This window comes from Ctenocephalides felis, unplaced genomic scaffold (assembly GCF_003426905.1).
Source record: "Ctenocephalides felis isolate EL2017-DRISC unplaced genomic scaffold, ASM342690v1 CF-g0.4_SCAFFOLD_01604, whole genome shotgun sequence".
NCBI lineage: Eukaryota > Metazoa > Arthropoda > Insecta > Siphonaptera > Pulicidae > Ctenocephalides > Ctenocephalides felis.
Genome location: NW_020537758.1, coordinates 52,936,869 through 52,942,076, shown reverse-complemented (window position 1 = coordinate 52,942,076; position 5,208 = coordinate 52,936,869). Strand labels below are relative to the sequence as shown.

At 30.0% G+C, this 5,208-nt stretch overlaps 1 long non-coding RNA gene across 1 annotated transcript; it reads left to right on the top strand.

The window, feature by feature from the left end:
* The first annotated feature begins 383 nt into the window (after positions 1 to 383).
* Positions 384 to 1,703, top strand: LOC113373262. The gene is made up of 4 exons (XR_003366903.1): positions 384 to 621; positions 692 to 781; positions 855 to 1,014; positions 1,105 to 1,703. It is a non-coding gene; the product is annotated as an uncharacterized LOC113373262 (long non-coding RNA).
* The last annotated feature ends 3,505 nt before the right edge of the window (positions 1,704 to 5,208 follow it).

Here is a 5,208-nt window from a genome sequence, read left to right as displayed (position 1 = left end):
TCAACAAAAGTAGGCACGACAATTTGATTTCGCGAATTGCCTTGATCTTCTAAATAAATTTAAAATCAATTTATATTTATGCACTTTTAGATTATATTAAATTAACGTAAATATTTAAATTATTTTAATGATAAACTTTGTTAAAGTTTGGCCGGGAGGGGGGTGGGGTTTCGCTAAGTAAAAAAATGCATGCGGGCGCTGAGGACCCCAGGACAGGCTCCACACTGCAAATGTTGTTGTGTGAATCAAAACACAAAAACGTATTAAAAACCATAAAAAAGCGCGACATCATACACATAAGGGTGTGGTATTGCATAAAGGATGTTGTTTAATACGGCGATCGTTTAAATTATCGCTCCAGGCGTGTAGAGATACATCCATACGGCGTGTAAACAGTTACGTCAAGTGCGTCAAGTCGAATTCTAACCCCACTTTTTGAGGATTTGTTGATGACAGATGCTTAAGTGCGGAATTTGTGAATGTTATTATCAATTAAAATAGAGCGTATTAAATAATAATTTATTTGTAATAAACAATTTGGTTCAGCTTTTAATGAATACATGAGTATGGAATCTTCGAAGAAATTTATAGAATGTTGTATTGAAATGAAAAAGTGAAATGGTAAGTATCAGTTTTAGAATTTATTAATGAACTGAATTATTCAATATTTTTATTGTAAAATTAATTACAGATGGATGAAATGATTCCATTGAAATTGCTTCTGAGAACTGTGACTTGAAAATTTAATTTCTCTTCAGATGCAAAGGTTCTTAGTTTTGAGGTTAGTTTGAGGTTGAAAATGTAATTCTCAATTTGTACGATGTGTCTTAATTAATTTATCATTATATTTTCAGATATGAGGAAAATAGATCAAACAATCAAATTAAAATGAAAGATTTACAGAAATTCATTAAATACATTAAAGGCAGGAATGTATCACAAGTAGAAAATTTATTCAGAATTTACTGAGTGATCGAAGGCCCTAACTGGAAAATAAGGTTCAACGAATAATTGGTATAATAAATAAATTTTCTTCACTCGAACATAGTGAAATGACAATAGTTTTTTTAGTGTTGTACTATATTTTATTTTATTTCATTTTAGGTGTTTTAGAGGTTTTGAATTCAAAAAGTTTAGATGGAAATCTTTTGATAAATACAATATGACATGATTGAAAATCTCACGAATGCATTCTCTATAGAAAGTAAGAATGCGAAAGTAACTTTTATCTCATTTCATTGAAGAAAACAACTACAAATTTGGCAATAAAAAAGTTAATTATTACACTACACATGAAATTATATCTCGAGCTATCATTGTAACGGATGACAAAATTAAGATGGAAATTAATAATCGGATAATAGATTTTGGATGCTACTTTGTATGGCACAGATCTTAACCCCATGCTTATTCAAATGCATTAAAATATATTGAATAGAAGAACAAGACCTGAAAGCATAGAAGCAGAAATTTTAAAGGAAAATTCATAAAAGTGAATAAAAAATGATTAGTGTTAATAAAACTGTAATGAAAATAATAAACAGAGGAGCAAAAGGAAATCATTGATTTGTTGTGCTCTCATACGATGGACCTGTTTTCGGCCAAACTACTATTAATTATCATTATATTGAATTTGAAATATTGGGAACAGTAACAAATAATAAAACTTTAACATTGATGAAATTTGTGCACGCTATATAAAAAAGGCAGATAAACTATTTTAAATACATTTAGATAATTCTTTTCTAGGATTTTTGTTATTAATTATATTTCATGATAAATTTGTTCAATTTTTAGTTACATATAATTAATATTGTCACTAATTTAATTTCAAAAATAATTCATCAAAATTATTGTAACATAAAAAGTAACAATATTGTAATTTTTGTAAAATTCTGATTTTGATTTGGAATATAATAATACATATAACCTTATTATTTTATAATGTCTATTTATTTCAATAAAATATAGTCATTGTGGTACTACAAAAGCGTAGATTGTAATTATTAATATTAAACATTCTTCAAATAAGCATATGGTTAACACCCCACGACGTCGCGTTCTCATGATAACACACCCGTCGGGGCGGTTTCATAGTATCACACCCGATCGGTGTGTTAGTCGAAAACACACCAAAAAGTAGATCAAAAGTGACTACATACAAATATCACCCCTTTTCGTGTTATTGTACGCGACATACGTTTGCAGTGACTTATTATAATATCTGTCTGTAATTATATATTAATTAAATTGAATTGCTTAACACATTTTACGGAACCTATAGATAAAACAAGAGGTTGATAAAAACAACACATTGCATTTGTTATATGACAGAACCTACATTTGATTTATACAAACAGGCATAGATTTTGATTAGAATCGTTTAAGAGCGCCTTTGGTAAATTTCTATAAACCGCTTATCATAAGCCTATAATATTTTACTATGTTATTATTACTATGAAATGTATCGCCATACAAAGTTTCATCAAAATCGTCTAAAAATAATTTAAACATTTAATTACGAAGAAAACTCAAGAAATTACGAAGAAATCGATCTTCGGACTAAAACGATTAGAAACAAAATGATCTGAAACGAGAACAAAAAATTTTACACTTTTCTGCTAATTACAGAAAAACGGCTTGACCGATCGTCACACAAAACTGACTAACGCTGGTCCTTACCGAGTTAAATCGAATGGCTTTTAAATTTTTGAAATCGGTTTTTCCATGAAATGAAATATAAATTATGATTGTTTCTTCTATGCTACGATTCTCGTAGCAGAGTTATAGTAATTGAAAAAAATCGATAATGAAACATTTTGAATATCTTCATGTTTTGAAGGTTTCTGAACATTTTACCATACCTTGGAAAAAAATGGATGTATGTTGTGTGTGTGTGTTTGTAGGTATGTATGTATAGATTTTTTTTTCTTTCACGATTTCGAGAGCACTGATTTTTGGTACAGTTGTTTCGAAGATACGAGGCAAAAAATGGAAATTCAGTTTTTGCATCCGATTAAAATGATTCAAGAAACATTCGATTCGTATTGACAGCGAAATATGCTGATTAGTTTTTGCAAAAAAGTTGGACGGAGCATCTGATTCAAACAATTCAGAAAACATTTTTAAAATATACTTGTATTGACGGAGTGAAAAATGGATTACATTTTCGCGAACGCAAGTACAGAAGTTTGAGTTTCAGGGGGAAAAAATAGCATTTGGTAGTTTGAAATGATTATTATAAATTATTATAATTGATTCATATACATTGATACACAGATGACAGCTGGAAGATAGGGAGATAGACATGTTTACAGGCAAACGTTTAGAGAAGCGGAGAGGTAGAGAGGTACAATATCAAACGCAAGTAAACGGGTGGACAGGTAAGCAGGAACAAGAGTTGATAGGTAGACATTCAAACAGGTAGACAGGTATTAATATAATAATGTTTTCTCGACTGTACCCTCACAGCACAAGTGCGAGTCGAGAGTGACCTGAGGTTCTACTCCGTTGGTCGATCAGTTAACCTCTCGTCGCCCCTCATACCTGTATTTTGGTCAATTTGTGCACCATAATGATCCTAACACGAAAATAGTTCGATCAAGAGGTCAAAATTTAGAACATAAGTTGAAAATAGTTTGATCCTAAGTCAAAATTTGGCATATGGGTTGAAAATAGATAGTAGGTATTTTTTTTTTTGATGAATTAAAGATTCTGAAATTAAAAATATTAAATGAATTAAAAATGCAATTGAAGGTTAAAATTAAATTTATATATTCACAAGAGATATTTTTTTATTTTTTTTTTCTAATAACAATCAGAACATTCGTTATATTCTATGAGCTATTTCGATTGACATTAATGAAATTTAATTATAGATAGTAGTTAACCCAGTGGGGGTACTGTGTGATGAATTTTACTAGATCAAATTAACTGACCATAACTGAACAACGAGTGAATTAGAGTGATTCTCTGATTTTTGATGATGATTACAGTCGACATTGTTTTTATGAAGTCCTTAATATATAACACCTTTAGATAATCATGTAGAGTTTTATTGCTTACGAACCAGGGTGAACCTGTCATCATTCTAAGATAAATGAAAAATGAAAATAACTAAGCTTTACAGTATTTTATAACATATTTAATATAATTGAACATCTAACCTAACTAAAAATGACAAAAGAATACAAGACAATACTATAGTATGAAATTTAGATCATAAAATTCATCTAATTTTTTTTCAAAATCTTTCACAAAAAGGTTTCAACAATTAATTACGAAGAGAAGGACAGCCCGATTTTTAATAGAAACTATAATCTGTACGATTCCCAACTGATATCTATCCGCAGTGGCGTACCTAGAATTTTTGCCGCCCGGGGCGGTCTCCAGATTGCCGCCCTTTCAATTATAAGTCAGCCAAATAGTAGTTTTCATAATTAATACAAATAAGCTAGTGGTGCATGGCATCGTGCCTTAAGGCAAATTGCTGGCACTTCTCGCACCGAAACATAAAATTTTTAAAAAAGATTAAAAATTTTTTGAAATCTGAAAAAAATATATTTTGAGAATTTCGAAATTTTGAAAAAAATGGCTTTTTTTGAAAATTTTTTTTTATATTTTGAATTTTCTTGAAAATTTGTAACTTTTTTTCAAATCAATCGCGCTGCGCAGCTGTTTTGGAGACGAAATATCGAAGCGAAACGGCTAGACATTGATACGGAACCCATAGAAATGTAAATTAAATTTGTTCTTATTATTAAAATCTCTAGAAAATATCAGATAATTTGACGTGGATATGTCTAATGATCATTTTGGACCGCCAAATATGTCATTTTTTTACTTTTTATTTTTGATTCTCCGTAATCGCTAGACCTCTAGACCTGTCATCCCAAAAACAATTCTTTGTTTAGTCAATACAAATAAAATGTTTTTTGAATTACTTAAAACGGACGCTTCGTTCTCTCAAGAACTAAATTACAATTTTTGGCTTTTTTTCCCCGTATCTTTGAAACGGCTAGACCTGCCTTTGCCAAAAAGTAATTAGCACGTCTTATCAGTACGAATCGAATGTTTTGTTCAAATCGGTTCATGCGTGTTACTACAATCATCGACAAAAGTTTGTATCTAAACACACACACACACATCCATTTTTTTCTAAGATATGCCAAAATTCAGAAACCTCTGAAACGTAAAGATATATAAAAA